The sequence below is a fragment of the Lichenostomus cassidix genome, chromosome 3, assembly GCF_008360975.1.
Source record: "Lichenostomus cassidix isolate B80296 chromosome 3, HeHo_3.0, whole genome shotgun sequence".
Classification (NCBI taxonomy): domain Eukaryota; kingdom Metazoa; phylum Chordata; class Aves; order Passeriformes; family Meliphagidae; genus Lichenostomus; species Lichenostomus cassidix.
The window spans coordinates 73,840,111-73,866,878 of NC_139483.1; the positions used below are offsets into that span (position 1 = coordinate 73,840,111).

The following is a 26,768-nucleotide window of genomic DNA, read 5'->3' on the forward strand; positions in this document are numbered from 1 at the left end:
ATGCACACTTTGTATCATCCAGTTACCCTAAAGCATTTCAAGCAAGGCTGCAACATATATCTTGTTTTTATCACTAAGCATGTGAACATCTGAATTAAAATAAAAATATTTTATCATTTTTCTCTCTTGATTTATATAGCAGAATCACATCTCAGATACCATGTTGATACTGTCTAGCCATCAAAAGTTGTAAAATGAATATCCTTATGCCTTCCAGAATCTGAGTATCAGTATTAACTGTTTCATAGAAAGACTGCAATTCTCACAAAGAGCTTGAACATCCCAGCTAAATTGAGACACACATTTAGGAAATGGAACAGCTGGTATAAGGAACTATTAGATTATCACTGGATATGGTTTATGTTTAGTTTAACTTATTGAAAAAATCCAATACAGTTGAGAGATGCAAGGGGGTAATCTGCCTTGTTCTCTCAAGGCCACTTTAATCCCAGTCTGATACTAATGTAAGAAGACCAGAACGTTTTCTTTTGTCAGTAGCTCATGCAGTCACAGAAATTCATGTGATTAATGAAAAGAAACAATTTTAAATTACAACATTGACATTTATTTGGCAGACATCATCACTGCTGATGAACTGAAATGCCTTTTCTGAGTGAAAACCATCAACAAGGTAATCATCTTGTACTGGAGTAAAAAATTCTTTCCATACATGTAGAGATGGGTCTCATACATGATTTTATGAAGCCTAACTTCAGCATTGATACATCTGCCCACTATCCTTGAGTAGATAATTCAACTAGATTCTTAGCACAGTTTACAAAAAGTAACATCTCAGATATGAAATTGCAGATGTTGCACAAGGTATTAATTTTGAGAATGAAGTGTGGAGATATATTCTAGAGGTCTCATGCTACCCCTACATCGTTATCTGTGTCAAACATACAGTTGCATTGTGCAGCTTTGGTTCAAAGTGGAGAAGGATAAAAGGCAGCTTTGGTGCTGGGACACAGAGAGCAGGCAGGTAGCCTGTTCTATCTTGTCTGACTGAGACAACACAATAGATCAGAATTTAAAATGTAATGTGATCCAGTCTGGGTTACTTTTGATAGAAGCAAGGAAGGATCTGTAACAGATTCTCCTTCTTTGGTCCATGAACTATAGTTAGAATGTCACCTCCGTTTGCTTTCTTCCCACTCTACACTGCTCTGGTGCAGTACAGTACTTCCTTGAGTACTGTCAGTTTTGGTTCTTCAATATAAGGAAAACACCAAACCATTTGAGTTTTTCCAGGGGAGGGCAGCAAAGATGGTGAAAGACCTTGAGGACAAACTTATGAGGAATGACTGAGGTAATTTGGCTTATTCAGCCTGGAGGAGAGAAGGCTGAGGGGTGACCTGATTGCAGTCACTGACTTTCTCAAGGGTGGAAATTGGAGTGGAGGTGTGCTGAGCTGCTCTCTCTGGTGACCACAGACAGGACAAGAGGAAATTAAATGAAGTTTCATTAGGGGAAGTTCAGGCTTGCCATTAAGTTCTTCACTGAAAGGGTGGTTGGTTTCTGGAACAGGCTCCCCAGGGAAGTGGTCACAACACCACTCTTGTCAGAATTCAGCGATTGTCTGGACAATGCTCATAGTCATAGGCTTTAGTTTTAGGTGAGAAACAGGGAGTTGGACTTGATGATTCTTATGGGTCCCTTCTAACTAGAGACGTTCTGTGATCCTGGATTTTTCTAGATCTGTATTACAAGCATTACAACCTTTCTTCAACACTGGAGACTTTTTTGGGAGAAACAACACTATGATGCTTCTTGGTCTCTGTTTAACCTTCCAAAAATTTACTAATGATGTTTCAGGCTCCAGTGCAATGAATGGCATCTGAGCACTGTGTTTCATTTACATAAGAGGGATGTTCCCCTGAGCTTAATGTCTTCCTGGGTCTGTAGACATTGTCCTAAGACAGGGCCATAGGAGTGAATTAAGCTCAAGTCAAGCTTCTGGAAGTTCAGGGCTCTGTCAGTTTCTCCAGTTAGTGAATAAACTGTAGTTTCTCTTCCATCTCTTTTAGTATTCAATGAACTTCACACTGATAGTTATTAACTTCTGGATAAATGTCAGATGCTTTCGTGGATTTCTTTATTCACAAGTGACTGTAGAAACTGTCATGACAAAATATTATCAATTTTCCAGTCCTAGCTAATGAATTTGATTAATCCTTCAGCATGAAAATTTACTGAGCACTGATTCAGAACTGAAAGTAGAGAATACTAGAACTTATCTGTACTTTAATACCAACTCCTGTCTGTAAATCAGGTCCTCGTAAAACTATGTGGCTATTTATTCCTTTTGGTTTGGCTGCTTTCAACTCTTTCTTTTGTAGCACAAGATAATCTATGTCAAATTTATCCTGGATAGAAAATAAATTTTCCTGGGTTGGTAGGGATAATATGAAGCATTACTTCAAATTGACCTCCAGTTTGTGATGGATATGGTTCATGGTTGAACCTTTTATTTAGCATCTTTCATTATACTTCCCAGACAGAGCTAGGTTTGCTGACTTCTTGTAAGTGGTTCTAGAAAAGAGATCATTTTTGGTGAATGCAAGTAATTCAGAGCTTTTGGTCTTTTAAAGCACTTGGAACCTGGATCATCCCTCTCACAGTATTATTTGCCTATTTTTTTCTTTTTGTTAATGTTTTGTTACAGAAGTGCTAACAACTTTAATGATAATGGACCTCAGCAAGAATAATCTGCTTTTCTGATGCAGTGGAGGACCTGTTTTTCATCTTCTTCATTGAAGCATTTCACATTTGTGCATTGTCACGTAGCATATTACATTTAATCAGCACTTTGCAAGACCCTTGTCCTTTCAAGTACTTTTTTCTCATGACAGATGACGCTTTCTGCCTCATTTGTTATAGATCCGCTTGAAATCTCTCGGTGAATTTCTAAAAGATGTTTTTCTTTTCAGTGTCATTGCTGTTTTGCATGTTTGACATAAAACCATCCCACAGCTTCTATTACAAACATTCTATAACATTTCCAGTGTTACTGGATCTATAGCATCTCACGCATAGTCACCAACAATCTTTATTCTTTAGTCAGACAAATTTAATATTTGTACTTTGAGCCTGAAATAAAAAATAAAGATATTGTAAAGCAGACCAAGGAAAAGAAAACAAAACAAAAAACCAACCCATCAGCACCATGGGAATGACAGTAGTGGTAGCAGATATGCAAATAAAAATGACACTGTGGGATACAATTTTCATTTTAGAGAACGTCTTTTGAAATTACTTATATGGAAAGGTCATTACATAAAACATATAGTAGAAATACAGATAAACTGGTATCATACAAATTTTGCTACTTCTAATGGTACCATTTATTTCCTCAGTTTGTGGACTAAATTACTTAGTTGATCTTTGTAATGGACAAAAGTCAAAAGAGAGAACAGATTGTGAAGTAGAGAAGAATATGCATAACAGCTGAAATTCCAAAACCTATGTACAATTTATCATAATGGGCCCCCAATTCTACACCACAAATGGGAAGAAATACACAGTTTATACAGATAGGTTTTTTTTTTAATTTCTATTTTATAGTACTCCAGTTCTGATGAATCTTTGTAACTTAGAAGGCCAAAATTATGTAGAAAATAAAGCCTGATGATGCAGTCAAATCAAATTTTTAATCAGGATATAAACCTACAAAACCAAATCCTTTGAATCATGTGATCTTGATAGCCAAAAAAAGACACAGCCTTGACCTCTCCACGTGGCATTTTGAGTAATTCTTTAGGCAGAATAAACCTTAATCTAATCCAGTATATCATAATTTGATCAGGTTTCTTTGTCCCCTAGAAATACTGCTCCCCACCAAAAGTTCAAAGTTTTAAACAACTCCCCAGAATTTTGGAATTTCTCAGTAAGGTGATGGTCCTGTTCTCAAGATTTACTTCATGCTTGACTACGCACTAGTATCCAGAATTACATAAAAATTGATGTAAAAATGAATTTTTGTGAAAGACATTTGGTGAGGCCAGAATGGGAGACAGGCTCACAAGTTAAGGAAGTCTGGCTAGTTAAAATGCAGCAGTTTCCCATTTTCTACAGAAAAGATTGTATTTGCCAATTCTGGAAAATTTACTCTTCTGTCATTGAACACGCAAGTGAGACTAGATAATTGCCAGAAAAGTTCAGAGAAAATGAATTTCAGGCTTTAACTTCACATTTATCCTGAGGCTGGTATTTAATGGGGAGGAGTAGGGGAGACTATAATTAATGCAAGGTGGTAGGAAGCCTGATCTCATTTTAATGAAAGATACAACGGGAAAAAGTAAGGGATGCAAGAAAAGATGGGAAGACCCTCTCAGACAAACAACTACTAGAAGGTGGCTTCTTTAGCCTCAAAGCAAGTCTGAGAGTGGGACAAATCCATACAAAACTTGTTGCTTTGTCTGGACATATCAAGAAGGTATCACAACTGGGGGAGAAATGCTTATCTAAACAAAGGAAATATTGGTGCAAGAAGAAGGTATATGTAAATCATATACTTAGAATGAAAATTAAAAAGACATATTCCTAGCCTAGGGTGAGATTCTGGAATTGCCTTCCAGTAGAAATAATATGATAAACTCCCATACATTTATTGTCATAACTAGATAGGTAGATTCTACCTGATCTCATTTGCAGCATTGGTCAGCCTTCCATCAAACTGCAACAGAATGAGATTTGGCAACTCGCTTTGCCCTCAAAAAAACCCCCCATTTTGATTTGCCTAAACAGGACTGGTTGAAAAACTAAATTCTCTCCCTAGTCAATATGCCAGGTATTGGATTGTTTTTATTGCAAAACAACAACAGTCAGAAACAATTAAGGGCTCTGTAACATTGAATTTATTTATGGTTTCTGATAGATATAGGCAAGCAAATGTCAAAGAATTCTCTTGATCTAAACTCCTAAGAACACTGGAATGAGAAAAATAATTAATATTATAAATGTTCCGCTCTTTGTAACTGGAGTGTAAGCTGAAGCTGGGACTCTTGAATTTCCAATCCAACACAAAAGAGAGCTGCAGAAGGAAGATAGATTGAAATATAGAAAATACTAGAATTCGTAGTTCTGTGGCAATTATTAAATTTTTCCATTTACAAACAAGAAATACTAAGAGTTAACAATTTTCCAAAATTCCCCATTTTGCCTTTTTCTGTTGTGGAGAAAGTAGAGAGGAGTTCATCTCTCTAAGGCTGGCTACTACTCTTAATATAAAGATATCTCAATCCCACCTTCTACAAGAGCTTATGTGACAGCACAACTGCAGTACATTCTCTGTATTATTTTTATGCCTGTGGGGAGACAAATTGTGCTGCTGGAGCAATAAATGTCCCCAACTGTCCAGAAAGCTCACATTCCTACTGGCCTCTTAACTATAAATTGCAGCAACATCCTAACTGGGCTTCACTGCATTGTGAAGCTGAAAATTTCTGCTGAAAATTTCCCCCAATAGAAGCTTGAGAAATAAGCAATAGTTGCATGGACTAACAAGGCAGGGAAAATATTTCCCTTTTCCAAGCTTTTATTCAATTTCCTTTCACTGTATTTACTACTAAATTTCAAGATGTGCTACTTCCTCCTGAATGTGGGAAAGAGGGCTCCTCTGCCTGGGCAGGACAGCAAGCCATGCTCTCCCAGTCTGCAACAGCGAGTATTTGCAAAAGTGAATGTCTAGGAAGCAGGTTATTGCAGCTAGTGTAAAAAAAAAAGATTTTTTTATTCTTCATACTGTCTGATGGGAGGATGTTAAGCACTGATATATTGGTATCAATAGACTCATAAATAAAGGCTGGAAATAAATAAAAAAATAAATAAATAAAAACAAACTAATAAATAAAGGCTGGAAAAGATTATCAAATCCAGCCATTAACCAAGCACTGTCAAGTCCACCACTAAAAAACTGTCCCTTAGCATTCTTTAAGTATTTCCAGGGATCACTTCCCTGGGGTGCCTGCTCTAATTCTTGACAACCCTTTTGGTAAAGACAGTTTCTCTAATATCCAATCGAAACTTCTCTTGCTTCCACGTGAGGCTGTTCTTTCTTATCAGTTGCCACCTGGGAAAAGAGAACAACACTCACCTCACTTCCACATCCTTTCAGGTAGTTTTAGAGAGCATGAGGTCCTGCTTCAGCCTCCTCTTGTCTGTGCTAAACAACCCCACCTCCCTCAGCTGCTCCTTATAACACTTGCTCTCCAAACCCCTCACCAACTCTGCTGCTCTTCTATGGGCATCATATAAAACAAGATAGATAGTACTACAAGAAAAAGGTGACATGGGGATATGTCCTGCTGGAACATTCTAGTCTGTGTTGTTTAATAAAGTTGCCTCTAGGTAACCTACCTGTTCAATGTCTTCTGTGCATTGCATTAAAAACTAAGGCAACCTCCCTCTTGCTCCTATGCTTTGAACAGCCATTTCCCTGATTTTGATCTACTAAACTGCATCTGAAGACAGTTTGAAATTCTAGTAAAAACCTTGTTATATTTTTCTCTTCATGCTGATTCTGTGAGAAGGCTTTTCATTATCCTTCTAATGCTTCTGATTGAATTGAAGCTCAAATATATTTTTTATCTTATTTCATTATGAAGCACAAAGTGCTCTGCAGCTTTCCAGTTAAAATTATTATAATAAGAAAGGGTAATACTAAAGGAGCTACACTGCAAGTGTGTGAGAGTATAAGTAAACCACACATGGTAAAAGATCACTGAAACATTGGATTAAAAAGATGTTAGATGGCCCAGGACAACTTCTTCCAGTGAGTATTTATGCATTGTTGCATAAAAACCAATTAATCTCATCATTTCCTCACTCATCTGCTAAGCCTGTAGCCAGAACTACAGACTCTTGTTCCTATGTTCTTGCATGGGATGCTGTGAACAAAACACTCACATGAAAAGTATAGAGAACACAAGGATGATGCTAGTTTGATAAGGATGCTGACAAAAGTAGGAATTTTGAAAATGATCATACGTATACTAAATAAGAGTCAACAAAAATGAGTCCTTTGGGGAAAGGCTAAACCTGGGTAGACTGACTGGGAGGAGAATATCACTGAAAAGGAAGAGAACTTGGAGTCAGGACTTTCTGAGTAAAGAGATCTAGACTCAGTCTGGTGGAACATTTATTATGGCACCTGTGGAGTTGTGCTGTCAGTTTTTCCACTTGTGTGATGTATGGTCATTTATGGAAAGATTGCTTTTGATGAGAAGTTTGATAAGATATGGAAGAGTACTTGAAAGCTCAGGAGAGTAGGGAGGGTGACAGAGGCAGAGAATATTCTGGATGAGTTTTCTTCCAGAATAGGTTGTACATATTTAATGATTTGATTACACAGAGTGCAGAATAGAAAAAGCTCAAGTCTAGTGCATTATTCAATTTTAAACCCAATATACATTGAAATTTGCTTAGCAAAATGTTTTGTCTATGGGAAGGTGTATGGTCAATGGGGTCTGTTCTATTATGTTTAGTTTATACCGTAGCAAGTCATGACAATATTCAGGTCTGATTTATTTGCTTGGAAGAGTACCTATTTTTGGTGACTATCATCTTTAGAATGATGAAGGTGGTTTTGTGAGTGCTCTTTGCGGACCAAATGCACTAGAGTATCTGTAAATCAGTACTTTTGGGGAGCGGATTTCTCTGAGGTAAGTATTCTGATCTTTGGTTATCTTATTTAATAATGCACAGCAAATAGATCACAGTGGTTTTGCTCACAGTAAACACCTAAACAAATATATTCTAGATTTTCATTTAGTGCACAAAATGGCATCCCTGACATTACTTGGATAAAAACACTCACCCACTGTGTATTAAAAAGAATTCACACATGCAATCGATGCAGGACATAAAAATACAGCTACCACTGGGAAAAACTTTTCCGCAGGCCAGCTAGTTTATCTTTGACAATTCAGTCCTGATACTCAGAGGAAGCTTAAAAAATACTTTCAAAATACAAACCTGGGAACTAAAACTCATAATTCTACCAGATACTTAAAGTCATAGAGCCAAAGAAATATAGTTTTGTCAATGCGATAAATAAAATTTCTTCCTTCTCTTCAGATCCTGAAGTAATTTCTCAATGTTTCTCATGATTTAGGTGATATTTCTTGCTCTTTTCCAAGACTGGGACCTAATGATCCTATCACCTATTCTCTTGCAAGCTGCATACTCTGCTCCACTTGTGCTTATCAGACAAGGGAAGTTCTTGCTTCTCATCTGGAGGAAAGGCTCAGGCTTTTTCCAAGCTCTGTCAACTGGTCTAATAAAATATATTATTTCTTTAATGCAAACTAGTCTTGTTCACATGTTTGGACAATTGTGGCTGTATCAGCTTTCTTCTTTATTGCCTATTATTAAATCATAACAATCTTCACATATACTAAATAACCCCGTGACCCAATTCATTATCCTGATAATTAGATTGTTAATGAATATACAGCAACCTTCTCATCCTTATAATATTCTAATTTTTCATGTTTTTATTTTCTCCTGGCTTTTTCCTTTCTCTGGAAACACTTTCAACTTTTTATCATGAAATACTTGTAACAAGAATTCAAGCTAACAAAGCCCACAAGCCTGGTTATAGCAGTGTCTTTCAGGAGCTCTGAGTTTTGCTGATGCTTGATTTAGTGCTGTGCCTTTTAGACTTGTTTAGAAACCAAGTCTTTGAATGGAGTACCAAAAAATACAGTACTCTTCCAGCACACCTGCCATCTTATCATTGACATGAACACACCTAAGACCACTCTAAGTTAGAGTTCTCTTTTTTCCCTCTAAACATGCAAAAATATTGTTACTATTTTTTTCCTTCCTTGACTGCTTCTCCGAATCCCAGATCACTTAATTTATCATTAGTTCCTATTTTCCTGAAATCTTCCTATGGGGAAAGGCCAAACTAATGAATTCTTCACTGGTTCAGGAATCTTTGGACAGAGAGATCATTACAGAATTAGAGCTTTGGGCCACGAATTTTAGGTACTTTAAGGTACTTTAAGGAATTTTAAGTACAAGCACCTCTGCAAAGACCTGCACTGAAGGATAGATTGCCTAGGACAGAACTGCTCAGAGATTTAATGGTTTTTACAGCGGCTGCCAGCTTAATGAAAAGAGGCTGATTGATAAACATCTGCCAAGAAAAGCTTGTAGGATAGAAATACAGCTCTATGAACCTCCAAAAACATTAGGCCAGCAAATGCAAAGCATGTCTGTGTTTCATAGTCAGAGGACATTTTTCAAAGGGAATATTGGATGGAATATTAGTGCTTTGCATCACTGGTGCTGTCAGCCAAGATGATTAGCACTTTGATCTGTATGCAATTATGACTACACATCTAATCAAGGGGATTTTTGTGCAGTAAGTGTGCTGAAAGTTGATTCTTTCTGTTTGCATGTAGAATGGAAGGTCCTTCTATTAAATCTCTTGTATATTAGGGCTTTACCTAATGATGGTAACAGTAACATAACTCTGAAGATTGAAATACAAAGAATGTTATGCCAAGACACAGGGTAAGGACGACACAAACTTCCTTGTCGTAACTCAGGAGAGATGCTGGAGCTGGGAAGGCAGCCTGATCTGCTCCCTGTGTAACAATGAGCACAACAAAGAAAAGGTAATGGGCAATAGTAGTTGGCAACTCTATTCCTAGAGGTGCAGAAGTGCCCATTTACTGATCTGGTGTGCCGTCTAGAGAGGAGTGCTGCTCACCAGGGGCTCATGTCAGTGTCATTCCTGAGACTGACGTGTTATACAGTCACTGATTATTATGTGCTGCTGTTGTTTCATGGGAGCACCAGGGATACTGCCAAGAGCACTCTGACAAGTATAAAAGATTACAGAGCCCTGAGAGCCGCAGAAAGGGACTCTGGAACACAGGCAGGTTTTCCATCAATCCTCCTAGTCAAAGGGAAATGGGTCTGAGAGGAGCAGTTGAGTCTGGCAAACCAAAAAATGGTTACAGGACTTGCACCACAGCCAGGGGTTCTGCTGCTTAGACCATGGGACTCATTTTGAGAAACCTGTTCTATATGGGGCTGATGGGGTCCATCTCTCAGAGAAGACAAAGTGTTATTTTCAGTCACAGACTTGCCAAGCTGGTCAAGAGGGCTTAAAACCAAAGTTACCAAGGGAGCGGAACCTCAATCCATTCCAATCCCAACAATGTGATGCCAGGGCCAGCAATAGATGCCTAGAGGATAGAGATCACAGGTCAGTGGGAGAGCTCCTGAAGAGTAGCACAGGAATTCAGAGAAGCACCAAATATTCTGAGCTACAAGAGACCCACAAGGATTGAGACCAACTCCTAAGTGAATTACCTATAAGGAGATCAATCCCAGGCCCTTGGAATTACTGGCACAATGCTCTAACCAAGTGACCTAATCTCAGGGTCATTCCAACCACTGCAATAATTCAGCTCCATTGGGGGCCTCTGTGTAAGCACACACAGCATGGGGAATAAACAAGAGGAGCTGCAGACATGCACATGCCTGCAGGGCTGTGATCTTACTGCCTTCAGGGAGATGTGGTGGGATGGCTGCTATGACTACAGTGTTGAAATAGAAGGATACAGACTCTTTAGGAAGGACAGCAGGGGAGACATGGGGAGTTGCACTTTATGTCACTGACCAGCTGGAGGGCATTTTCTTCTGGGAATGGATGAAGAGCTGACTGAGAGCTGTTGGCCAGGATTACAGGGAGGGCAGGGGTGGGTGACATCGCAGTGGGGATCTGCTACAGGCTGTCTGACCAGAAAAATTGAGTATATGAGGCCCTCTATGGGCAGACAGGAGCCCTGTCTTCACCTTCACATGCCCTGACCCTCATGGGGATCTTCAATCACCCCAATGTGTTGGAGGACAACACAGCAACACTTTTGCATCTTTTGACTTTGAGGACTTTTGACTTGTACCTTTTTGTCTGGAAATAGATTAGTCATTAACAGCCTTGTTCTCCAACTCAGGAGCCACTTAAAGATCCTTCTTGCTGCTTGCCAAAGAGTTTTGATTATTGCCTGCCAGAAGAGATTATTCTCTAGTGAGACTGCATTTAGTGTCACCACTCCCCCCAACAGCCCTTTCAGTGGGATGGAAAGCACATGCCTCCATTGCTAAGAACTCTGTAATTCTACTTCAATAACAAACTTGATGGCAGTTGTCAGCTCATTCCATGTACAGGCTGACTGTTGCCCTCCATTTGTGAGGTCACTCAGTGATAATGATTGTTAGGAAAGAAGCAAGTTAATTCTATCTATCAAGATAGCAAAAAATTCAAAAGCAATAATAGTAACAATGATAGTAATAATAAGAGAATTAAATTTATTTTACTAAATACTTAATTACAATTAACTGCCCCAAGAAATTGCAATGGAAAGATGTTTTATTAAATGTTGTTTCTGCCCCAATATTAGCTCTATTCAGTTGTTAGTCCAGTATCTTTCTATGGCAGTGTTTTTTAACTTTTTAAAACAAGGACAATGAATGCGAGCCAGATTCCTCTGCTCTCTAAACACTTTCCCACAGAGAATGCATCTTAAAGAACTGGCCAGGGGTTCTCTCAGCTTGTCAGAGTAGGGGAAGTTATTTCAGCAGATTCTCTCCAATGTTACTTTCTGGATATCAACCTTCTGTAGAGAGTAAGTTCTGTTGTAAGCGCATTAAAAATGTAGGTAGCTCAAAGGCTACCTAAATGGAAACATTTCCAATGCAACACGGGGAGTGGGCTAAGAAGAAAAAAGTTCTCTGAAAGCAGAATTTTTCTATTATACAAAATGGTTATTGGAGATAAAAAAGTTTCAACACCCTGAGTTTCCTTTCTCTTCCAATTGCTGACACTTGAATGAAACAATCTCTTCAGCACTGGACTTTACTTTCTCTATCTAGGATGAAGACATAATGTAAAACAAGCAGAGAGTGATGGCATGAAACATGACACATAGCATTCTACAAGAGAACAAGGTGTTTAAGGGTGCAATATCGACCTAATTTGTGTGATTCAAGGGATCCACCAGCAATTACTCTTCGTATTTCAAGGCTGGTCCTCCTCTGGAGATCTCCAAAGAGAATGAACCAGAATACTGTTATTTCGTCTTAGCAGGTGAGAATAGTTACTCTTGAAAGGTCAAGTGCACTTATATCACAGATAATGGAAGAGCCTGGTCAGCTGATTCCCATGTGCTTTTATAGAAAAACTGTCTGCAGGATGCTTGGGGAAAATGTAAAATTCCATGGCTCATATAAAGTCCATGAAAATTAACAGTAAGCTCAAGAACATAGTAGATAACAGAAAGATTTTCATTAGAATCTTGGTCAAGTGAAACTGTCCTGCTTTAAGCTAATGATGCCCAGCTCAAATCTATGCTTTTGATAATCTCCTTCCATGCTAAAACTTTATTTTGAAGTCTGTGCTGGAAGTGTATTAAGAGACAATGCTTTCTCTTGTTTGAAATTTATATCCTAATTTAACGTGGACTAGCTAATCCATCCAGGCATAAGGTGTATAAAACTAGCAAGGTAAGGCAAGGCACTGGGTTCCTAATTTATCAGCTTTTAAGTATTATCTTTTTAATGAATATTGGATATAGAAAAGACCGGTTGAATGTGTAGTCTGCATCTGTGGCTAAGGCAGAATCATGTGTCTTATATTCTGATCAGTGTTTTTTCCCATCTAGCTTCTGTCCTGTTAGAAGGCAAGGATTGTAGCCAGGTAGGGCACACCTACAGCCCTGATGAGAGTGGCTGTGGATGCTCCCGACTGTGGAGGTGGAAGAAATGACAAAACCCCTGTATGCTGGTTTTATCTACCTTCTTCAAATTTATTGTGCTTGCCTGTGATAGCCGGGATTATGGACTCAACCATGAAACTAAAAGAATCTCAGCACATAATCCTTATCTCTTTGCCCATTTATGCAGACAGCTCAAAGAAAAGTTGCTAATATTCAGACTTCCTCTAAGGAGCCCCATGCCACTGGAAAAAATATACCGGAGACTGAAAAAGTGACTAATCCAACCTAGATGGTTAATGAGGAATGACTTAGTACTTGACTGACTGGGAAACACCTATAAACTTCTCTATAAGTATTTCTCCATATTAGTGGATTTTGGTAAAATGACAAAGATTTTCAAAAAGGCATTTATGTTTTTGGTTTTGTTTATATTTCTATTGAAATGAAAAAAACTAAGAAGTTTCTTTTATATAAAAGAGTTAAAGATGTTAAATACAAACATGTACTAATAGAATATGTACAGTTCCTGTGTTTTTGGCATGGGAATGTCATTGCCTCTGGCCAGGCTGTCAAAGAGACAGAGGGCAAAACTACTACAGCCTCTGACAAAGCTTTCAGGTGGCTCCCTTCCTTTTTAAGCACCTAGATGCTTGGAAGTGTTCAGTATCAAGCAGTTCTGAAAGCATTTCTACAATGGCTGCTGCTGCCTAAGCACTTCTAAAAGTGTATTCATAAATTTAGGATTCATGGAAAGGAGAAAAAACTGAATTTTAGCTTTGAAAACACAGAAAAATGGACAAATGAGCTCTGACTGCTCATGAGATCACATCAACCACACAGAAATACACAGATAACTCTCAGAAATAGCATTATAAAGAAGGCATAGGAATAATTCTCATGGAGTCAGCAGAAGGTGAATATATTGAAAACAATCTGAAATCCTGGATGCCTTCCTCTTGTGGCTGAAGTAGCTTCAGCTGAGGGTAGCAAATACATGACAGAAAAAACCCTTCATCATTAATTTCATGTTCCTGTTATGTTAACCTATATGAATTATTATAATTTAATGAACCTGAACTATAATTAATTTGAATTGTGTTAATATACCTTTTCATATGACATACAGTCTATAAATTACATTCAGATAGTAGTTGTATTGTACAAAAAACTACCATTAATGATCAATTCACCTTGATAGTTTTATAAATCCCTGATGTAGCATGGGCTGGGAGGGCTGCACGAGTCGGCTCCCACCTGGTCCGGCATCCCTGGTCCGTGTAATCCCACCGGATCTGGGGCGCCCGGCCCCCGAGGTTCTGCGGCATGGCGTCAGTCTCCAAACCACGTCAATTCAAGCAGGAAATTAAGTAAGGTGAAGGAAGAACTGGACTCCATCTCTGTTCTGCTAGGGAGGTTTATTTGGGGTAACGGGGAAAAGGGGGTTGCAGGGAAGGAGAAGGGGGAAGGCAGACCGGGCAGGTAGCAGGTGCTAGCAGCTCAGAGATGGAAGACCTCGAGCTGATCTGGACATCGCCTTATAAAGGGAAAGGAAGGGGAGGGACTGTCTCCCCCAGAGCCAGTCCCGGGGAGTCTGAAGGGAAGACAGGCATAGGGAACCCACCAATAGATTTCAGGTACAGCAGAGCATATTTCAAGATGAACCAATGGTACACTGAGCGGGGAAACAAAGGGAGCACATGGAGATCTGAATATTGCATTACTACAAATCCCATTGGTATTATTGGTCCCAGTTTGTTTTATATGTTTGGGATTTATCCTTGGGCCTTGTGGAAATAGATGAGGTATAGGCTCTCCAACGTGAAGGAGCCTCTATGAGTTTTCTGTGTCTAGCAGTATGAATAGGTATATATTTATGATCATTAGGTCGACTGAATCTGAGCTCGCATATAACAGGCATATTTAGATTGTCCTTGATTTAATTATGTACAAACTAGGACACAGGATCCAGAAAAAAATGACCAGTCCCATCTAAAACTAAAGCTTGTTATTCTTTAAAATGGTGTATAGACACTGTCCTGTAATAACAATATTCCTTGACAGAAGAAATTAGTCATAACTTTATTTTTTCTATCGGGAGAAAAAAATCCCTGTTTACCATAATCTTAGTCTCATAAAAATTTTTTTGAATCAATGTGAGCCCCAGTTTGAGCTGACATTTCCTCTCTCACTGAGACACTTCCATAGTTTCTCAGTGCTATTGTAAACACTGAGAAACAGAGCTGCCAATACACCTGAAAAAAGAGATACCTACGGAACTATACAGCCAACTGCGATGCTGGTTCATATCACGTACCTATCATCCTTGAGAAAAAGAATTAACTATTCTTGGCTCAAACTCACTAGTTGTGTTCTTGGAAGGGGAAAAATAAGGTTTGGTTTATGGGCTTTTGTCCTTTTTTTTTTTTTTAAGAAGCTGTACAGAAGCTGTGACCCACAATTGACAGTAACCCTCCAGCAACTGGACCTCCAATTTGCCCATGAAATAAAACAGAAAAATAATACAGCAAAGTTGATGGAAACCCTCCATTAAGCTCCTGATATCTGAGACATTATTATTTAATTAGCTTTCAAAAAATTGGGACCTAAAACAATTCACCTGGAGAAATTAATTATCAAAGTGAGGAATTTGTGTCAAAAACAGGCTAGTGTCTGAGAGTCCTGGGAGATATAAACTTTGTGAAAAACTATCAGCAGGAAGGTATTGAGGCAATATTAAAAAAAAAAAAAAAAACAACAAAAAAACCCTGAAATCTTCAGATCTCAAGTAAGGGTAAAACTGCAGCCTTTACCTCAAAGATACAATTAGAAATTTTCTTAACATTTTGAAGGAACAATCTCTTCAGTCTCCATTGTAAACACACTGCTTTAAAAACAAGGTGATATTTCAGGAAGGTGAAAAAGCACATATAAATTAAAATACAGTTAGACTTTGACCCTGATTCAGAGCTGTGCTTAGCATATGTGTAAAACAGGTGGCCTAAAAGTGAAGCACACCACTCTGAGGGACAGCAGCTCCGTGTTGACATCTTATGGAGAAAACAAAAGGAAGGTGAAAAGCATCAGTTGACAGGTCTAAAGTATGGACTGTCGATGTATTTTCCAGTCAGTTTTGAGGCAATTTCTGTCTAAAAGTTGGGATTTATCATGTAAAATTCAGCAAATTTTATAATTCTAGTCTTGTGTGAAAATCTGAGTCAACTAACAACACCTACAAGTGGCTGAGGTAGGCAGGCACTTTAAACAGATGTTCTCAGAAGAATGCTCATAAGGAAGATGCCAGATGGACTTTGATATTGGATTCTCCTGAATGCTGAGGAAGAGTAGTTTGTAATTTCATAACACACCTATAGCAAAAAAAAAACAAAACACTGCACATCTCCACTGTTCTGGAAAGCCAGAAAACAGATTATTGGTAATTAATTGCAAATCTGCTTCTGTTTTGAGGAGGTGATGGAAAGCAGCAGCCTCAGTAACTTCCTTCACATCCAGCACAGCCATGAAGGAAAGCAGAGCTTCTTGTGTCACTTCTGCTCCAACTATTGACAGAAGGTAATATGTATGAAAGAGTTCCCAAAATTATGGCTTCAAAGGACATATTTAAACAAGACCATGCAGTGAAGGAGTAAAAGAAACACACTCCTCTCTTGGCCTAGGCTATATGATGTGCAGTCACAATCCTGTCCTTCCCTGCTAAATAGCTGAAAAATCTGACTCTATTTTTGTGAAGTTTATCTTGTAGCTTTGCCTGTGACCTTCCTACTTCTTCAGACCAGATAGCAGAAGTAATTAATATTTTTCCCCCACTTTTGTTAAGTGGCTGAAAACCCTTTACCAAGAAAAGTCAAAGATATGTTAGTGTTTTACTTGAAAGAATTTGTGAAAATCTAGAAACTCCTTTTATTGCTCTCCTTATTACTTAAAGGCATGTGATTTGAATGGATTTGAATATTTTCTGACAGTGTCTAGGAGACTATGACACATACTTGTAAATTGCTTCAGCACTTCTATTTTCTAGCTTTTTTGTCATACTGGTTTGACAGAGGGGTGTCAGGGGTTAATTTCCAGTAACAACCTCTAAATATTGTAGACCAGGGCATCTGCTCCATAACTTAGGCAAACATTATCACAAAAATTGACCCTATATATTCCAGGAGCACTTAAGATTCTCTACCTAGTTTATTAAGAGGTACAAAGGAAGAAGAAAATCTATGGCTAAAGTTAAAAATGCAGCTCTGTTTTTCTTCAATTTTTATGGTCTTGCTATTTGATGGTACATTATACATAATTCTCAGTAATAGAGGGTGGTTCTCAATGAGCATCCTTATGAAGAGGCTAAATTCTCTCTTAGGAAGCTGCAAACAATTTTGAATAGGGCATTGTAATGGAATGGTCTTCCTGTTTGCAAATTCTGCCCCTTTTGCCCTTTCTTTGATCACTTGGAGAACCAGAAGTTTTCATACACCATGGATTTGTGACTTCATATTGATCTTCTTGCTGCTTTTCAGATCTATTCTTTGTGTTATTTTGTTTTGCTTTTCCTGTGGATTTGAACACAATCTTGCATGTCTACATCATTCCCTATAATAGTAATTTTTCTCAAAGCATTCAATAAACTAATGATTGTGCAATTCTCTGCTCATTTTCCCCCTGCTTTTAATCAGCAAATTAATGTTGTATGAAACTACAATAAATTATATATATTTATACAAATTGCCTGTGTAAAAATTATTAATAGACCTCAGTATTGACACAAAATGAAAAATACTTTAAAATTGTGCTGTAAGTAAATTGTATTTGCACACTGTATTAGTCCTATATGGGTTGTGCTTGCAAAAACAATGAAGTACAGTGTGTGTTTAAATTCTGATTTTCTAAAAGCAAAGCAACTCAAATAGTCAATGAACTTTTAACATAACAATTGCATCTTGTTCTGAGGCCCCCAACATAGGAAAGACATGGAGCTGCTGTACGGCGTACAGAGAAGGACCACAACAATGATCACAGGGCTGGAGCACCTCTCCTATGGAGACAGGCTGAGAGAGCTGCTGCTGTTCAGCCTGAAAAAGACACCAGTGAGAACTTATGGAAGCCTTCCAGTACTCAAAGGGGTTTTAAAAGAAAGCTGGAGGGACTTCTTACAAGTGCATGTAGTAATAGGTTAAGGCTATCACTCTGTGTCCCTCAAAATGAACTTTCTTGAAACTGAAAGACAGCAGATGTGGATTAAATATTAGGAATTCTTTTCTGTGAGGGTGGTGAGGTAGTGGAACAAGTTGCCCAGAGAATTTGTGGATGCCCCATCCCTGAAAGTGTCCAAGGCCAGGACGGGCTTTGAGTGACCTGGTCCTGTGCAAAGTATCCCTGCCACAGCAGGGGGATTGGAACTAGATGACCTTTTAAATCCTTTACAGCTCCAGCCATTCTATGATTGATTCTATGATCCTGTGATTTCATAATTCTATGATTCCATGATCCTAAGATTCCATGATCCTATGAAATGTGGTCTTCCAAACAATTATAGACATTCTTATCTCTACATACAGGTAGAGTTTAATATTGTCATTGGCTTTACAGTCTTACTCAGGAGAAGTTAGCACCCACTCTACTTTCCTATGGAAACACTGTGGGAATCATTCTGGGATGCTCCAAAACACAGGGCCACTACAGTACTTTAAGGCACCCTCAGCAGTCTTTGTTTCTACTCTTTGTTGGGGCCCTGAGAGCATCAAAAGGCTCTGCAGTGTCTCTGCCCTTCCTGGGGTCTGGCTGTGGTCACTCAGCCCAGCTCTGAGGTGATGTGGCCAGGCTGTGTGAGCAAGAGCAGTGGGAAGCCAAGGTCTCTCCACCTGGGAGCTGTGCTGGAGTTGGAGCCTGTGCCTTCAGCTGCACTGAGGACAAACCAAGGATTGTGCCTGGCCCACGGACCTTGCTGATGTTTCATTCCTTGGCTTGGCCTTGGAGGTGTCTCAGCATGCTGCAGCAGCTGAGCAGGAGCAGGGCTGGCTCTCCAGGGATGGTCTGACCCACTGAGCACTGCCAGCATTTGGCCCCTCAGGTACATATGATGGTACCACCTCTTTTGTTCAGTTAAAAGCAAATATATTTACAAGGTTTTTACCTCCTGGAATATATCTCTTCTATTTTAAAATATGGTAAATAAACACATCTTGGATATGGGACTGTAGGGATGAAGCTTATAAGGTGGAGCAATTTTCCCATTGTAACAGGAGAATGAAAATAAGCAATACGTAAACTCCTCAAGGACAACATTTAATTATACTGCATACTAACAAGGACCCTCAATGCTACTGCATGATAGATGGCAAAGCTGAATGAGCTCATATTAGCTCTTATCTCTTAAGCAAATTTAGTGCAATGATTGGCAAAGCCCATTGTGTTGCTGGAAAAGATAGCAGATGAAATAATCTTGGATTTGTAAATTAAGCAGCACAAATTTTCAAAACAATAGCTCAGTGTTATGGTAACTGAAAGGATGTATTTGCTTAGCAATTATGACTTAACCAAACAGTGAACAGTAGATTCTAAAATAAATGCACATAAACAGTAGCGTGACAAACAGAAAATGGCCAGGGAACAGAAATTGTAAGAACTATGCTCCATTTAGTCAGAGTCCCACGATTTAAATGTTAGATAAGAACCTGTCACACTTGCTTTAAAGCAACTTATTGGGCATTAGGTTTGTGGGTTCACAGGCAGTACAAGGTAGGCACAGGAGGAAAAATTTAGTCCACAAATCATTTAAAGTCCAACTTTTCCAACAGCACTCCTGAGCCATGCGTAGATATTTCAGAGGATATAGTATGAGCTACTGTTTATTCAATTATTGAATTTCATTTGGATCAATGGTCTAGGAATTGGCTTTTTCTGAACAAATTTTTATAGAGAAAATAAAATCATTCATGTTCAGATCTCCCAACCATAGAGCGACAAAAAAAGAGATCGATGTTTGTCTCACTAGACTCAACTGAAAATTCTTATTTTGAATTGCTGGTAAATACAAATGGTGCTTCAGAGGTATTCAAATATACACACTGACTTAAAGGCTCTTTTCTGACAACATATGTTTTCATTAGGATCTATTTAATGAACTTTTCACTGTATTTGACTGTTCAAACTACTTGATCAAATACTTTATTACATATAAGTTCGTCAGCTGTTTACAAAATAAGATTCCAGGTTCCTGGGAAATATTGCAGAATGTGAATCCTACTGTTAGTTTGTGTGATAACATTTTCTTTCACAGGTTTTGTAAATTAATACAGAAATCAGATAATAAAGAGATTCAGGCAGAGATTTAAAATAGCCCTTCAGCCATTTGGATGATGGTTGCTGCAGACGAACTGATAGAGGGTAGAAGAAAGCAGTTGTTGGAAGTGTACTTAGTTTCCTTCCTAGGCTACTTGTTTTTAGTACAGCATTCTGTTTTTTTTAGTTGACAAAGCTTTAATATTTTTAGTGAAAAAAAACTGTGGATATTTTTTTTGCCACTCCCTGCAAGAAGGAGCATCTTTCCCTTTTGCTAATGAGAAGACATTAGATTCTTCTGCATCATTCGATTTATGTAAGAATCTCTGTGAGGTTGTAGCATCTTAGGGGGCTATGATAGAGACACAAAGACCTATTCATTGTATGTCACAGTAAAAAAGTGATTGCATACATATTCATTATGTTGTATTTTTTACATAAGGGGAAGAATTCCATCTGTCCCCCTTGCCGCAGTTTACTTTCCCTGTTTTATATTCACTATTTTAAGTGAATAGTGAAAGCAGCATGCCAACAGTATAACACTGCATAGATTGAAATGCAACTATGCTGCATAAACTAAACAAATGTAAAAGAGAGTGTTTAGAAATAGAATAGCATTGCTGTTCTCTCCTCCCTCAAGCAATTCATGCCGACATGGTAACATCAGCTGAATCCAAGTGCAAGATTTTATGCAGGCTCCTCAGAGCACACTGTTTTTCAATTTTTGAAATGTTCAAAGGTCTGACATGGCTGTCCCCTGAGTTTCCTGGTAGCTGTGTTCCTACAGAGACAATGAGGATTTTACACAAAGTTTAATACAGAGTTCAGAGAACTGCTGTGTGGCTGTGCTATAATTAGAGGAAGGGTTCACTTAAAATTAATACATGCAACAGAAGCCCTGAAGCACTAGACAGTTTGAAGGCCTCCTAAGAATGAACTTTGACTCAGCATAAAGGTAGCACTGGTAATCCCCACCGCACCAAAACAATCACAGACAAAATGCACTTTATGTTCTTGAAAAAATACTAAAAAAATCCAGCTGTTCCATATATCTTCCTTGGCTGCCTCAGAACAAGAACTAGAGTAAAAAAAAAAGCCAAAATCAACAAACCACACATTGGTTCATTTAGTTGTATTTGGCTGAAGATTGGTACCAAAGGCTAAAATTACTTTCCTTACAACTCGCTTTGTACCTGGAATAATTTAAAAGGCCTCTGACCTTTTATTAAGTTAAACAAAAGCTCAATTCCCTGATCACAGGCATCACCCACTTCCTTTGCTTGATCAGATGTCTGTAACATTTATCCTCCATGCTGTCTTTGACAAAATAACCAGTTATAGAAGCAAGGACCAGTAAATGGCATGGCTAAGAGGCTCCCTTGTCAAGGTTCTTCCTCTCCCTCTCTTAGATAATGAATCTTGATGCCTTTCTGGCACCATGATATAGCATTAAGAGGGAATGTAGAAAGTGTCCTTCGTTAATTTAAATAACTTGTAGCAAAGTACTAAGAAAGTCTTTCTAGAAAGAAGTAGGTTACAGGACAGCAGGTCTGCTTCTCCCACCTCCTTGGCAAATGTTTAGTAGGCTCTTTCCTGAAAGAGAGAGCAGTTTTCCCTCTAGCCTTGCCCTCAAAAGACAGCAGGTGCCATAACCATGTTTTTGAAGCAGGACAATTCCATTGTTTCAGGAATGCTCTGAGAAGACCTCTCTCTCCTTCTGATAAATCCCCATTGGAGACCACATCAGTCTAGGCACTGAACTACTTAGCTTTGCCAAGGTAGCTGTAAACCGGTCACATAAAAAATGGGAGAACTCTATTCACCAGAGAGACTTGGAGTTAAAAAATAAAACAAAATGCATTTATTGACCAAGCAGCTGCCCTTTGAGTGGAGGAAGAAGAAAGGAGATAAAATTGTAGTTTTGAATCTGGTGCTTACCTTTGACGTAAAAGCATGTGTACTGTTTCTGGATTTTATTCAAAACCTCTGTCCACATGACCTAATTTCAGGGGTGAAGACCCTGTAACCACAATTACATATGAAAAACCAGGCACCATCCCCAGCACTGGCACTGATCCAAAGCCAGCAAAAGCTCTTCTGCCTTTTTGTGCCTCTGACATAAACTAAGAAAACAAACAATCAGAAGTTCAGAGGAGATGTGGGAACAGCATGATGTCAGTTTGGTGGGATGAGCTTTTCACACTCTCAATCAATACAGCTGTCTGGGCTGGCAGCAGCTCTGTGGCACAGCCTCCTTTTCTGCTCTTGGTAGGCAAGATGATCTGAGCAGTGGCTCAGGACACAAAGCAGCCAGAACTGAATGGGTACAAGAAACAGTAGTGAAGTTTTTATGAAAATATTAAAGGAAAATATGACGAAGGAAGAACTGGCCATAGTGGGGTGCACTTCTGGTCATATTTAAGTGCCAAGATATACTGTTGTCCTGAACATTACATCTAAGAGCCAAGTGGAAAAGGAGGAAATCACGCTGTCATTCTGCCTCCGGGCAAACAGGATTTAGGAATCAGTGAAATTCAAATGCAAGAAAAATCCATTTCATGGTGTCCGCTACATGCATCAGAGGGTAGGAAGGGCAGAGAGAAAGATAGAAATCAAGACTGACACTTTGAAAATGTATTTGGGCCATGCAGGCAGTGTGAGGAGAGCTAAATGTTATCTTTAGCTAGAATTGCTTTGCAAGCTTAGCCTGAGCAGTAATTTCCAAACAGTGATCCATTAGCTGTCCCACCATCACAGACAAACACCTGCACACACACACATGGCTTGACAGTGAACATGAAAATAATTCATAACAGGGAGATGAAAACTGCCAGGTCATCCTAAATCCTACAGCTGTTCAAGAAGAGGTGCAAACTGTGAATTTCCATGATTGGAACAATGATCTTGGCCAGCAGTCCTGACATCTGCATTCTCTCACGCTACAGTGGGAAAAGAAGATACTGCATTTGAGCAGTGTGACTGGGACAAATGAGAAGTGACATGCTCTAGAGAATGTATGCATGTACAAACAAGGTCACCAGAGCACTCCTGCTTATCCTTCCTCAGAGCCTTGCCCCCAACAAAATTGGCTGCCCCCATATTCAAAAATGGTGAAAGGAACGTGCTTATATACAGCAGCACTAACTTGACTTTGAAGCAGAGTACGATGGTATTTGAAATGTAAGACTAAAAAAAGCATAAAGTAACTCAGGACCCAGCTTAAAATGTCTGGTGAATTCAAACCTTTGTGCTCTTTTATGCTTTATATACCACTAATTCCTGTGTTTAAAAAGATGCTCCCCTACATACATGTTGTAGTATTGTCATATTAGATTATTAGACTCTTACAATTCTACATTATATTGTAATTACAAATTATTACATTACAAGGAAGCTATACATGTACCCTTAGTATCTAGGACAGGCTGGATAAGCTACTCACATGAATTCATTTGCCTTTCTCCACATTTGTTCTGCATTTTGACTGTGTACAAAACAAGATTTTTTGCAAAGTGAAAACCAACAGTAGAAAATTAGTAAACAACTAAAAAGACCGAGTTCTATACTTTAGGTGCAAAAGTAGACCATTTTCATTAATACCTGCACACTAAAGTTGTCTTTCTCTTTTCCCTTTCCCTCCCCTCCCCACCCAACATTTGGCAGATATTGGTAAACTTCAAGGAAAAGCCCAGGTGTCATACTATTATATTTAAGTGTATTTCAGGATTCACCTCCTATAACACACAAATATTACTTTCATGCCATGCTATTTGCATTTGCAATACCCTTAAATGCCAAAGCTTCATTAAACATGATTCTGCAAATGTTGCTCAGCTTTTACTAAAGCCAAGAACAAGGCTAGGCATATACTTAAAACTAACAAAACTCATGAGGTTATACATAGAAGAGTTAACCTTCTTTGATGTAAAAGAGCATAAAAAGATTCAAAATGTTATCTGAATATTAACAAATTTATTAGTAGTCTCTGGAGATACCTCAGATTTCTTGCAAAGATAAGGGTTACTCTCAGAAACAAAAGTTTAAGTGAAAAAAAGCTGCAATATTGCAGCTAAGCTTGGGAAATGCTGAACATGGAGTGTCTGATTTGGTTATGCCATTTGCTGTCTCCATCTAATCACATTTCAGAAGATCAGGGTCCCTTGTACAGCACCTGAAACTGAAAGTTTTGTGGCCACACTTTGCCATGAAATTCAGTGGTCAATACACTTGCAAAGGGATTGTGGCTCTCCTTAGCTTGAGTTCTGCAGCCTGCAGCCACATTGCTGAACATTCTCACCACTGACAACAGGGGCACAGCCAAACTTCCATTTGGAAATTATCTGTTGAGGGTGCTGATGCTCAAACTGTACTCAGAGGCTGTTGAACACATGAAAAGGGCATTAGCATTGGCTAAAACTGTGACAGGTCCATCCTAAGACATCAACAGAATTAGTTAGCAGCAGCAGCACCTAGAAATGCTCCCTCATATCATTTATTTTACTTACACAACAAAAGCTTCAAGGGCAACTTGGACATGAGAGATTTCAGTATTTCTCCATTGTCTGTGGAGAGGGTGCAGGAAAATAAGGCTTAGTGAGGTGCCTGTTATAAAGAACTATGGATTTAGGCTTGGCTGCCTACCTTGGGACAGGGGGCAGCAGATCAGGACATTACAGTCCATGTGGGGCTTCTTAAGATGAAATACCAAAGAAATTTTGCTAGTCCAGACTGATTTTTTTTATTTCTGCTTATACTTAGAGTGGCCCAAGTCCCAAAAGGCCCAAGAACACCACACGCTTGGATTCAGTTCATGACTGTGCTTTGTCAGATTCAGAAACTACCTTCTACCAGTGATTGGATTTGGCAGATGTTTTCTGAAACTCTGTCGCATGCCCAACATGTCAACCCTGCTGGCAGGTGCTGTTTTCCCTCCAAGACAGGTTTTGCAGCTATGCAGAGCTCTGTGCCAAAGCAGCCAGCCTGCAGCCCTGTGACTGCAGCAGAGATACACCTCAGGGGAGCCACAGGTAAGATGCTTTCCTCCCCAGTCTCATCCATTTATTTTACTAGACAAATGGATTAACTAACTCTGAAGTACTAAAGGTCTCCTTGGGTAGCAAATTGCCCTTAACTTTGCTGGTTTCTATGTAAACTGACATTGCTCAGGAACTCCCCAGGTTTGTGCAGCACCTTGCAGTACTATGTCATAAAGGATTACCATGGGGGTGAATTGAATACAAACAAAGTGAGACCCGTGACATTAGAAAAATTCTATCTATGCAAATATGTCTTTTAAAGGTGTGACAGAAGAAAATGCAATCCATTACAAAATATGAGAGAAAATTAGACACCTTGCCTTGACATTCACTTCTGTCAGAAAGATCACACATGGGAAGAATAAATCTGTAGCTCGTATTAACTAAGCTATGAGCATTTTGTTAATTATAGAGGTGACCCTCCTCAGAGCTGCATCATCTTGAACACCTCCAGGGATGGGGAGTCCACAAACCCTTTGGGCAAATTATTCCAGTGCCTCACCACCCTTATATTATAGATTTTCTTCCTAATATCTAATCAAAATCTATTCCCCTTCAGCTTAGGCCATTCCACCTTGACCTATGACTACAAGCCCTTGTAAAAAGTCCCTCTCCAGCCTTCTTGTAAGCTCCCTTTAAGTACCACAATGATGCATTGTAAGATTCTCCCAGAAATTTCTCTCTGCCTCTGAGAGTGATCGACATAGCAAGATCTCATATATTTTTATTCCTTTCACAAGGTAAAACAGGACAGTTATTAGTGCAGTCTGAAGATTTATAAATCATATAATGATAGCTTGAGGAAGTTCCCCCTTTATCAGATAATAATAATTTTTTGGTCTAATTTCTGAGGCCAAAAGCCTCACTGTTTATCAGAGAAAGATAGGATTACTACTGTAAATTATCAAGAAGCAACCTCAAGCTATTACTAGGATGAAATTTTAATTAAATAATCAATTTCAAAGACATCAAAAAGATTTGCAAAAACAAGCCATCAGATTAGAAAGGAAAAGCTTAACACTTAGCTTAAAATCTAAGCCTATTTTTTTTTCTTATTTTCTGTTGTTCTTGTCCTATTTTCTTCACATTTTCTGTCTGCCTTTTCCTTTGCTTTTGTTCTCTTTATTCTATTCTCATTCCTCTACTTCTCAGCTGCAGCCAAGCCCTTTCTGGCCCAAGAAAATGCAATATATTTGGAATAGGATATTCATAGAATGTACTTCGTTCTAAACCTTCTTCTAAAGCGGTCTGCTTTCACCAGTAATCATGCAAAACATGCAATGAAGCTTTCTAGTTCCTTCATAACACCATTTTGGATACGTAAAATGAAAATTATGTGATTATTCCTTCATTATTTATCACCTGAGCTGGGACATAAAGGCTAGAAGATTTCCAAATAAGACAAAATACTACCAACAAAGGAACACATTTGCAAAGCATTGGTCACCTGTAGATCTCACACTGCTGTAAAAAGAAGAATCAATACTATTAGTCTCAAATGCCAGGCTGAAGCTGGAAGACCAAAGTGGGAACATTGGTTTCAAAAGCCATGCTGAAGACTGGTGACAGAGTCAGAACAGGGCACTTGACTAAATAATCAGGCTAATTCCTCATGTCCTATACCAAACAGCCTCTCCTAGCAAAGTGCTCCTTGCTCAGTAGAAATGCTTAATACAGGCAAATATGAGTTTTGTCTTTTCAAAAGCATGTT

At 38.7% G+C, this 26,768-nt stretch overlaps 2 long non-coding RNA genes across 4 annotated transcripts; both read right to left on the minus strand.

The window, feature by feature from the left end:
* Positions 1-542: 542 nt before the first annotated feature.
* LOC146440003 (uncharacterized) lies at positions 543-26,768 on the minus strand. 2 transcript variants are annotated; one of them, XR_014851003.1, is made up of 4 exons: positions 25,110-26,768; positions 24,193-24,398; positions 21,960-23,505; positions 543-3,090 (listed from the first exon to the last, which is right to left on the minus strand). It is a non-coding gene; the product is annotated as an uncharacterized LOC146440003 (long non-coding RNA). The 2 variants fall into 2 exon arrangements; XR_014851004.1 differs by lacking the exon at positions 543-3,090 and adding an exon at positions 19,994-20,802 and having other exon boundaries at positions 23,464-23,505; positions 24,193-26,768.
* Positions 3,097-12,089, minus strand: LOC146440004 (uncharacterized). 2 transcript variants are annotated; one of them, XR_014851006.1, is made up of 4 exons: positions 10,923-12,089; positions 10,138-10,202; positions 6,095-6,271; positions 3,097-5,653 (listed from the first exon to the last, which is right to left on the minus strand). It is a non-coding gene; the product is annotated as an uncharacterized LOC146440004 (long non-coding RNA). The 2 variants fall into 2 exon arrangements; XR_014851005.1 differs by having other exon boundaries at positions 6,095-10,202.